Here is a 9,358-nt window from a genome sequence, read left to right as displayed (position 1 = left end):
TTCTAATACTAGATTGAAGAGTAGAGGAGAGAGTGAGCATCCTTGTTTCTTTCCTGAGTTTAGAGTAAATGGCTTTAGTTTTTCACAATTGAGTATAATACTGGCTGTAGGTTTGTCTTATACAGCCTTTATTGTATTGAGGAATGTTCCATGGATTCCTAATTTTTCCAGAACCTTCAAAAGAGGTGGTGGATCTTGTCAAATGTTTTTTCTGCATCTATTGAGATAATCATGTGGTTCTTGTCCTTACCCTTGTTGATGTGATGAATTATGTTTATTGATTTGCGTATATTGAACCAGCACTGCATCCCTGAAATGAATCCTGTTTGATTGTGCTGTATGATGTTTTTGGATGAATTGTTGAAGCTGATTTGCCAAAATTTTGTTGAGAAGTTTGGCATCAGTGTTCATCAAAGATATGGGTCTATAGTTCTTTCTTTGATGAGTCCCTGCCTGGATTTGGGAAGATGGTTATTATAGCTTCATAGAATGAATTCGGTAGTGAACTTTCTCTTTAATTTCATTGAAGTGTTGAATGAGTACTCGTGTGATTTCTGCTTTGAAGGCCTTGTAGAATTCCGCTGTAAAACAGCAGAAAGGAGGTCTCTGATTGCTATTACTATTTCAATTCTTGATATGGGCCTGTTAAGATGGTTTAACTCATCTTGGTTTAGTCTCTGCATGTCGATATTTGCTAGGAAAAGGTCCATTTTTGGCAAGTTCTCAAACTTATAAGCATAAAGTTTTGAGAAATATTCCCTTATAATATTCTGAATCTTGGTTGTTTCGGTGGTGATGTTACCATTCTCATCTCTGAGTTTATTTATTTAGGTGTGTTCTCTTCTTTTTCTGATAAGATTTGCTAAGGGTCTTTCAATTTTGTTAATGTTTTTGAAGAACCAACTCTTTGTTTTGTTGATTCTTTCTATGATTTTTTTGGATTCTAATTCATTTATTTCTGATTTAACTTTCTTTATTTCTTTCCATCTACTGGATTGGGATTATCTTGCTGCTCTTTTTCAAGGAGGCTCAGCTGTCTCATTAAATTGTTGGTTTCAGCTCTCTCCAATTTGTTGATGTAGGAACTCAGATCTATAAACTTGCCTCTGAGTACTGTCTTTGCTGTGTCCCAGAGAAGCTGGTAGTTTGTGTGCTCATTTTTTTTGAATATCATGAACAATTAAATTTTGTTTCTAATCTCTTCCATGACCCACTGGTGGTTCAACCGTGTGTTGTTCAGCCTCCATATGTTACTGGACTTTCTTTGGTGGCTTTTGGTGTTGAGTTCTAATTTTATTCCCTTGTGGTCTCAGAGAATGCAAGGTATAACTTCAATGTTTCTGAATTTGGACAAATTTGCTTTGTGACCTAAAATGTGGTCTATTTTGGAAAATGTTCCATGTGTTGCTGAGAAAAACGTGTATTCTGATGCTGCTAGGTGAAATATTCAGTAGATGCCTGTTAAATCTAGTTGATCTATGCAGCTGTTTAGGTCTGCGGTTTCTATGTTGAGTTTTTGCTGAGTTGATCTATCTAGTGGCGATAGTGGTGTGTTAAAGTCCCCAACAATTAATGTTTTTAGATCTATATGAGATTTGAGAGAAAGGAGTGTTTCTCGGATAAATTTGGGTGTTCCGTTGTTTGGCGAATAACTATTTACAAGTGTACTATCCTCCTGAAGGAGAGATCCCTTCATTAGTATGTAGGGACCTTCTTTATCTCTTCTAACTAATTTTAATTTGAAGTCTATTTTATCTGATATTAGTATTGCTACTCCTGCCTGTTTATGGGGACCATTGCTTTGTAGATTTTGTTCCAGCCTTTCAAAGTCAAAATGTGTTTGTTTTTATGGTCCTTGCCCAATTTCTATACAAGACTGCCCAACATCTTGCTACCTTGTTATCATCTCCACTGGGTCAGAAGCACATGTGAAGGCTGTTCTGATTTAATTCACTTAGTAAAGAAAGGCATATGCAACGTGAGTAATTTTCTACATTCTGGAGTTGGAAAGCTAAGGTATAAATGATTCTTGATTTCTAGATCCGTTCCTGTTGGTGAGAAGACAAACATACTCATGAAATATTTTATTTATTATTAGTATGATCAATGAATTAATTCAGATCAGGCCTGAAGAAGCACCAAGCTCTTCTCCATAGCTGGTACAGGGCTGACACTGGATGTGATGGAAAAAGATGGGGTCAGCTGAAACAAAGAGGCTACCCCTCTTGATGTTTGTCACTGTGTAGTTGGTATGTCTGAAAGAAGACCCTTCTCTCTGCCAGGTGATTGTGACTCATGCTTATAATCCACGTTATTCATGAGGCAAACATCTGAGGAATGAGGTTCAAAGCCAGCCTGTGTAGGGAAGTTCATGAGACTCATCACTAATTAGGAGCCCAAATATCTGGAAGTGAAACTGTTGCCTAAGTTCTACTCTTGACTAAAAATCAAACAAGCAAGAAAAAATAAACAAACAGAAAAACTGACTGAGCCAGTCCCTGAGATCAAGCCCAAGACCAGCACAAAAGATGGAGGGGGAAGAGAAGCCCTCTCCCATACTGCAATCCCCACTCCGCACCCCCATAGAGAGTTCTCAGAGGGCTGGAGCTGACTCCTCTAGCTAAGTGTCAAAGAGCAGAAATGGAGAAAATGAGCATTTCTGGTGAAAGGAGCACTGGTGCAACAGCAAGCTGGGGCAAAAGGAAAAGGCTTCAGCCTGGCCTTTCCAATTGCACAGCAGTTATCCCAAGCCTTTTTATGTCTGAGGCCTCTGGACATATCCAAGGCAGAATATCTCTATTTTAGATTATAAAAAATACTGTGCTACTTCATCAGCTGAAACCTTTAAAATGGAGATATTTGATAACTATTTTCCTATACACAAAGATGAAATCTACTGCTCATTTAAAAACAAATCCAAGGAAAGAAATATAAGTGCAATGGGAAAGTGCTTGCCTTACATGCATGATGTCCTGGTTTCCATCTAAAGCATTGGAGAAAAAGAAGAGAAAACATGGAAAAACCGCCCAGAGTTATCAGAACATAAAAAGAGCATGTCTGTGCTGGGAAGTTGGCTCAGGGGCTGGGAAGTTGGCTCAGTGGTAGAGCGCTTGCCTTGCATGCCTGAGGCCCTGGGTTCGATTCCTCAGCACCACATAAGCAAAAAGAAAAAATCCGGAAGTGGCGCTGTGGCTCAAGTGGTAGAGCACTGGCCTTGAGCTGAAGAGCTGAGGGACAGTGCTCAGGCCGAGAGTTCAGGCCCCACAACTGGACCAAAAAAAAAAAAAAAAAAAGAGCATGTCTGTGCAATGGAGGCAAAGTCTCTCTCCCATGGAAGTTCTCTTTTACTTTGGCCTTGAGCAGTCCTGTGTGCAGGCTCCTTGACATCATATCATGGCCCATTGCCCCTGGAACAATGAACACTGTGATGAGGTGACTATACCCCAGAGGTAGGTACCAAAATTATAACTTACTCAGAAGGACTAAAGAATGCATAAAGATCTTGGGTTGGCTTTGTGGAGCTTCTGACTAGGCCTGGGGAGTGATATGACCTGCAGACTGTCCAATGGTCATGAGAGACATATAGTTCATTCCTAAAGACACCTCATTAATACCTACATAACCCACACCAACTAGTGCCTTCCCTCCCATGGGCCTCTCCTGTCTAGCAAGGGTTCTGATGGTCTTTTCTTTCAATAAAGTTATGCTGTCTTACCTCTTCCTTTTTGTCTGTAGACTCTTTCCTCAAACAAAGGAGACAAAGGACCTGATCCAGGTGTTACATTTTATTTTTCTTGTCAGTCGAAAGGCTTGAACTCAGGACCTAGACACTGTCCCTCAAGGCTAGTGCTTTTGTACTTTGAGCCACAGGACCACTTCTGGTTTTCTGGTGGTTAATTGGAGATAAGTCTCAAACTTTTCTGCCTAGGCTGGATTGAAACTCTGAAGTTCAGACCTCAGCGTCCTAAATAGCTAGGATTACAGGTGTGTGAGCCACCAGTGCTGGACAAATGGTTGTGTGTGTGTGTGTGTGTGTGTGTGTGTGTGTGTGTGTGTGTGTGTGTGTGTGTGTGTGTGTGTGTGTGTGTTGGTCCTAAGGCTTAAATTAATGCATAAACATTGATTTGGATTTTTTTTTGCTGAAGATTAGTGCTCTACCACTTCAGTCATAGTTCTACTTTGGGATTTTTGGTGGTTAATTAGGGATAAGAATCTCACTGAATTTTCTTGCCTGGACTGGCCTTGAACTTAGATCCTCAGATCTTAGTCTGCTGAGTATCAAGAAATACCAGCTAGAGCCACCACCACTACAGCTGAGTATTCTATTTTATTCCATTCTCTGCTAACTCATGATAAAGAGGCTCTCTCCTAAATTCCCATAGATTTTAGAGTGCTGTGTGGAATACCAGCTATACACAAGTAATGAAAGCTGAAAATCTCAATGGGAAAATGGTGCCCTTCTATGGATATTCTGCATCATTCACTATAGTACTGAGCAGTCCCATATGCAGACACTATACATCCCATCACCATGGCACTGAGCAGTCTTGTGAACAGAGCCATAGACATTGGATCAATATGGCCCTGAGCAGTCCTGTGTGTAGACCCCAAAGATATCAAATAACCATGACCTTGATAGTTAAGCATGTGACCTCTACATTAGGATAAAAACCCAACAGTGAAGACTTTCATAGGGGAGGCTGGACGTGAGGGAAGTGTTTATTAGAGGAAAGTGGCTGCTAAAAGATCTGAAGTGGGTGGGTGACATGATGGAGTAGGGTCTTGGAAAGCCTCTACTGAGAGGTATGTGGCCATGGTGTCTTCAAGGAGCAGATGTGTCAGTGTTAGGGAAGAAATGACTAAAAGAAGGATTCAGCTTGTTTCCCCTGGGGTCTATGGAATTCATTTGCTAGGAACAACCAGGATATAATCTGTGTATGAGAAACAAAGGTTTCACCTATCATCCACTCAATGCATGGGGATGAGACTCTGGTCCAGGGAAACCTTGTGCTGAGTGGCTGACATCACTAAGTCACACATCTGTGAGTACCCATCATGTTTGCAGACTCAACACCTAGGTATACCATGTGTGATTGGAACAAACGCATTCCCGGTGTGTCCCTTGGGCACTGATGATACTCTAGCACAGGTTTGGTGGCAACACAAAAAGGGCTCAAGATAAAAGCATTCAGGATCCACCAGCTTTGGTGCCCAGGAAGCAGATAAAAGTTCTGTTTTGAAGCAGGCCATCATGTTGATACTGAAAACCTAATAACTGAATCACATCTTTTGTCTCTATGATCTCAAAAAATGAGTTCATGGATGCAGAGGGAAGAATAAAACAGCAATGATTTATTGAAGAAGAGAATATCAAATGTCTTGCTAGACAGGAGGGGTCCTAAGGGAAGGTACTTACTGGGATGCTTTGTACAGGGTTTAATTGTCTGTAGGAGAGAGCTATATGACTCTCAAGGTCATAGGACAGTCTGTGGCCATATCCATCCCAGACCCAATCAGAGATGTCACACAGCTTGTATGAGATATCTGCATCCTTTAGCCCTTTTAATGGATGTCTGGTCCAGCAGACACCTGTGAGGCTCAATCAGGTCACTGTTCACATGGAAGTCTACTAGTGGCTCAATTGATAGAGCTTCTCTTCTAGCTTTGTGTTGTGTTGTGGTGCGTGTGTGTGTGTGTGTGTGTGTGTGTGTGTGTGTGTGTGTGTGTGTGTGTGTGTGTGCGTGTGTGTGGTTAATTGGAAATAAGAGTTCCAAGTACATTCCTTCCCTTCTGAGCCAACACTGAACCATGATCCTCAGATCTCAGCCTCCTGATTAGCTAGGATTATAGATTTGATCCATAAACAAAGGGCTGAAAAAATAGTCTTTTAATAAGTTCATAAGTTCATTTAAAGAAGTATGAAAACAGCACCATTACTTAAAATTCAATCACCCCTCAATATCCTCATGGAATGGGCTCGAGGACCCCCACCAATAACAACATCTTCACACACTCAAGTTCTTTATATAAAATAGTATTTGTATAGAACCTACAAATAATCTGCCACACACATTCAAGTGTCTCTACATGACATCATACTTAATAACAGGTACATGCTATGTAGCCAGTGGATTTACTATAGAGTACAGTACAAGTATATGAGAAGAAAATAGTGTATAATGGAATCTACAGTGTTGGAATGTGCAGAGACAATAGCAGGTGAATTAAAGGTGAACCTGAAGATGAAAACTGGCAGGAATGGAGACGAGAAAAATGCGAGGAGGTGGAGAAGGAATGGGTTAAGGCCTGAGGCATTTGGAACTGGAGAAGAGGAGCCAGTGGCCCAATTAACAGTACTAGGGAAGGAAAAGGGATGAAGAGGAAGGATTAGTTCACATATATTTGTTCTTATCCTATCAAGATTTATTTAGCTTCCTTCAGAATTGAAGTTCTAAGAGAATTATCAGAATTCTCAAGTCCATTCCTTACTAAGTCAGAAATGGATTTCATCTCACAACAAGATGGTAATCACAAAAATGTTCAACATCTCCATGGAAGTTTTAAAGGCTAATATCAATCAATGACTTGAATTACCTTGGCAAGGAAGACACCTGTAAGAATTTATGGGTGAGTAACTTTAAAAAACTCCAACAATGACAACTGGCTCTTAACAGCCCAACACTCATCATGAAGCAATGAGCTTTTCCTTCAATGTTGTCTTTTCCATTTTTTTTTTGTGAAGCAAGATTACCATATTGTTCCTCTGTAATTTGAGAGACAGTGTCAAGAAAGAGAATGGATAAGTTTGAATCACCTCTGATGACAAGAAAGCTGAAGCAATTTGATTGTCTCATGACTGTCTCATTGGCCAATGGGCAAAAAGGGTAGTCACAGTTGAGAGGCATTTTCCATCCACCTTCCAAATGCATTTCTACTTTCTTCTGCCTGTTCTGAATCCACATAAGCTAGCTTATATTGACTGCATCAGTAAAGACTGACTAGCCCTGGAGGATTGGCAGGGATGGGATGGTGTGCAAAAGGCGGAAGTGACCAGGAGGCCTGAAAAGAAGGGAGGGCTGAAGTGAGAGAACCACTGCTAATCTCCTCTTCAAAAAATCCCTCAATGGTTGAACCAATCTTTTCTGTTTCCATGTCTCAAATGCTGTAATTTCTGTAATGAATGCTGAGAGTCACTCAGAATCATAAGCTCTGCCCCTAAGTTTCTTGTCAATTATAGGCCTAAGTCAACTCTTGTCTCCACAGGCAAAAAATATGTTCCTCGGGCCATCATGGTGGACCTAGAGCCTGGAACCTTAGACTCAGTGAGATCAGGACCATTTGGCCAGAGCTTCAGGCCAGACAACTTCATATTTGGTATGTCATCATGGTCTATGGGTCCTAACATCCAGGCACTCCAGTGCTGGGCTGAGCCTTTATACACCTAGATATTGTCCTCACCTAACCCACCTATTCCAGTCCACTGGAGTCATGCCCCTGGCCACTCAGACAGCTCAGATCAGTGCAACTCTGCAAGCCCTCCATGACAAAGAAGCCTCTGAAGGGAAAGATCAGCAATCAGGGAAAGCCTCCAACAAGGTTTCAGAACTGCTGGTCATTTCAAAGGCCCGGCAATAACAGAGAACTACTTCAGGACACCAGAAATCAAAGCATAGCTCTGTGTGAGCAAGGTGCAGACAAGTGCTTGCAGCTTAGCTTTCCTATGATCACAATGTGCTCCTGTCCCTCCTGTGAAACTAATTACATTTCCAGTATTGAGGCAGGCTCTGTTCTTCATTTCTACAAGTAGTTGATTTGGGTTAAAATGTATCTTCCTCCACATTGTCTTTATTTCTTTAGAACCTGGGTGATTTGTAGGGTCCCAGATACAATGAAAACATTTCCTTTATTTCACCAAAGTTATCTAAATTAAAAGCAAAGGTTGGCTCAGAAGAGTCCTGTTGTCTTCACAATGCAAATGGCACAGTAAATATTCTTGGAGTGTGTGTCCCATCATGGCTTCTGTCTGATAGGCCAGAGCGGGGCAACCAATAACTGGACCAAGGGCTACTACACAGAGGAAGCTGAGCTGGTGGAGCCGGTACTGGATGTGGTGAGGCGGAAGTCAGAAAGGTGTGACTGTCTACAGGGTTTCTAGCTGGCCCACTCTTTGGGAGGTGGCACCGGGTCAAGCATGGGCACCCTGATTCTCAACAATATTCAAGAGGGGTACCCAAACCACACCATGAACACCTTCTGTGTCATGCCCTCCCCGAAGGTGTCAAACACAGTGCTGGAACCCTACAACGCGATCTTCTCTGTCCACCAGCTGGTGGAAAATGCAGATAAAACTTTCTGCATCGACAACAAGGCCCTGTACAACATCTGCTTCTGTAACTTGAAGCTGCCCACGCCCAACTATGGGGACCTGAACCACCTGGTGTCAGGCACCAACAGCGGGGTTACCATCTGCCTGTGCTTCCCTGGCCAGATGAATGCAGACCTGCACAAGCTGGCCTTGAATATGGTGCTCTTTCCCGCCTGCACTTCTTCATGCCTGGCTTTGTGCCCCTGGCCAGCCGTGCCAGCCAGCAGTACCATGCTCTCTCAGTGCGCGAGCTTCACCCAGCAGATATTTGACCCTAAGAACTTGATGGTCACCTGTGATCTCCGCCGTGGCTGCTACCTGACAGCGGCTGCCATCTTCCGAGGCTGCATGTCCATGAAGAGGTGGATGAACAGATGCTCAACGTGCAGAACAAGAACAGCAGCTACGTTGGAGACTGGATCCCCAACAATGTGAAGACGGCTGTGTGTGACATCCCCCCTTCCCTTCCCCCCCACCCCACCCCCACATGGACTCACGATGTCGGCCACCTTCATCGGCAACAACATAGTCATCTAGGATCCCTTCAAGTGCATCTCAGAGCAGTTCAGTGGCATGTTCCAGTGCAATGCATTCTTGCACTGGTACATAGGTGAGGGCATAGATGAGATGGAGTTCACTGAAGCTGAGAGCAATATCAATGACCTGGTGTCCAAGTACCAGCAGTGCCAAGATGACACTGCTGATGAACAGGGGGAATTTGAAGAAGACTTGGTGGAGGAACTAGTTTAAGACTTCCCATTGCTAGCAGTGCAACAGGAGTGTCAGAGCCTGCCTACTTCTCAAATTAATGGTGCTTTCCTGAGCTCCTGTTGTCCTGGAGTGGGATCCTTGCTGTGTATCATTATGCACAGCCTTTCCTGTCAGAAACTCACTGGTGGTGAATGTAAAAATACAGATTTCTTTTAAATATAATTGTATGAAAGCCTTATTTATATAAATAAAGAAGTATACATTTTATACTCTTAGTCCTTA

At 42.4% G+C, this 9,358-nt stretch overlaps 1 pseudogene; it reads left to right on the top strand.

Annotated features, from left to right (window-relative positions):
- The first annotated feature begins 3,393 nt into the window (after window positions 1–3,393).
- Window positions 3,394–9,115, top strand: LOC138821759 (tubulin beta-2 chain-like; annotated as a pseudogene).
- The last annotated feature ends 243 nt before the right edge of the window (window positions 9,116–9,358 follow it).

The sequence above is a fragment of the Dipodomys merriami genome, unplaced genomic scaffold (genome assembly GCF_024711535.1).
Source record: "Dipodomys merriami isolate MVZ:Mamm:240054 unplaced genomic scaffold, mDipMer1.0.p SCAF_939, whole genome shotgun sequence".
In the NCBI taxonomy this organism is placed as follows: domain Eukaryota; kingdom Metazoa; phylum Chordata; class Mammalia; order Rodentia; family Heteromyidae; genus Dipodomys; species Dipodomys merriami.
Note: the sequence above shows the minus strand (reverse complement) of the source record. Positions and strands in the feature narration are given on the sequence as shown.